The following is a 1751-nucleotide window of genomic DNA, read 5'->3' as shown; positions in this document are numbered from 1 at the left end:
CAGGACACAGACCCAGAAAACATTCACACAAAAGGGATGAAGATGGGTATCTTAACTGTCATTGAAGATGACCTAGCCACCATCCATTCCAACCCAAATGTAAGGTGCCTGTCTGTAGTTCTAGAGGAGCAAGTTGTGCTGGATAATGTTCAAGACCTCCCTACAGCTGTTGCTCTCCTATTTGGCTTGATTTATGCCCTCAACATTAGGTATCCTAAAGAACTAAAATACACTTTTGAAACCATTCAGAAAGTGTTTATTGGCCTTGACCCCCAGTGCTCTGCAAGAGTCCAGTCCTTCCAAAAAACAAATGTTAAATTTTAAGTAGCTGCAGTTCATATGGCTAATCAAAAGTGCAAGTACTGATTGTTTTCTGTTCAGTTCAGTAGCTGTATAACAGTGTAACATTGCCAAAGACAGTTTTTGAGTTTTAATGTAAGGTTTTTATGACTAAGTTGTGTTTTAACAGTTGTAATACTTGATACCTCTAGCACATGTTAAAACTCTGAAGTCGTTTATTGCTGCTGCATTTTAAGATTGTTATTCTGGATCTTGTTTGAGAACAATTTTGTTTAGCACTTTAAGAGCATTTGTTATGTTTTACTCCAGCACTTTAAAGGCATTTCAAGATTGCCCCTCTTTTTGCCTTTTATTTTATTTTATTTTGATGACTGGATTAGAACTATATCCAAGTCCAAGTTTTGCATTTCATGCTGACAGAAAATGTGTCGCTTGGCAGAATTGTCAAATAAATATTTTTTCTGTAAAATTGTCTTTTTTTGTGTTTACAGTATGGTTTGAAATCTCTGTGTTTGATTTTTAAAGTGAAGGCCATACAGGAATCTGTGGAAGAAGTTTGAATGCAAGATTTAAAACTGTAAATTAAAAGAAGAAAATTAAGTTGAACCAACTTAAAACATTAAGGTAATTTGCTGCAAAGCTTTTTTGAGTTTAGTGAACTTCCGGTCTGTAGTTCTCCCTACTCATTTCTTAAAGTTCACTCAACCCCCTTTTTAACTTTAAACAAACTCAGGATGACTAGTTAGATGGTTACTTACTGAAGGAAGGTATACCTAACTTAAACTAGCAGTTTCAATCAACTTTCCACAATGATTTGGCAAAACTTTAATCATGGAAGTTGAGTAAACTCAAAATTGCTTTGCAGCAAATTACCTTAATTTTTTAAGTTAACTCGACTTTTTATTTTTTACAGTGTCCAACGTACCGGTTTCTTTGATGGTCTGCATCATTCATACGCTCTGGTGGTATGAGAATGTTGTGAAGTTTGTCCAGAAATGTGAGAATATGGGCTGTGTTGGTCCAAGGTTGGCATGATGGTGGAGGACACCATGCATACTGGAGATGGCAGCGCACATTGTGATGTTCCCACCACGTTGGCCAGGAACATCTATAATGGCTCTGTGGCCAATGACGGTTTCTCCCCTTCTTACTGGTCTTTGCTAGGCTGAACCCAGCCTCATCTATAAAGATGAACTCATGTGGGATTGCATGAGCATCCATTTCCAGTACTCTCTGAAAACAAAGAACAAAAATCAGTCAATATGGTGTTATCCAGTACACTGGGAAACAGTGTTGCATGTAGTGTACTGCAGTCAATATAGTACTTACATCCACATATACTCATCTGAACTCTGTTTCTTTGAGAGTTTCTCTCAAATGGCACCTTATAAAGTTGTTTCATTCTGATTTGGTTTCGCTTTGACTTTGTCAGATTGTTGTGTCTTATGCAG

At 37.1% G+C, this 1751-nt stretch overlaps 1 long non-coding RNA gene across 1 annotated transcript; it reads right to left on the bottom strand.

Annotated features, from left to right (window-relative positions):
* Positions 1 to 647: 647 nt before the first annotated feature.
* Positions 648 to 1414, bottom strand: LOC122143054. Its single transcript, XR_006158940.1, has 2 exons — positions 1226 to 1414; positions 648 to 843 (listed from the first exon to the last, which is right to left on the bottom strand). It is a non-coding gene; the product is annotated as an uncharacterized LOC122143054 (long non-coding RNA).
* Positions 1415 to 1751: the final 337 nt, after the last annotated feature.

The sequence above is a fragment of the Cyprinus carpio genome, unplaced genomic scaffold (assembly GCF_018340385.1).
Source record: "Cyprinus carpio isolate SPL01 unplaced genomic scaffold, ASM1834038v1 S000000691, whole genome shotgun sequence".
Lineage (NCBI taxonomy): Eukaryota > Metazoa > Chordata > Actinopteri > Cypriniformes > Cyprinidae > Cyprinus > Cyprinus carpio.
The sequence above is the reverse complement of the archived record's forward strand: the minus strand, read 5'-3'. Positions and strand labels throughout refer to the sequence as shown.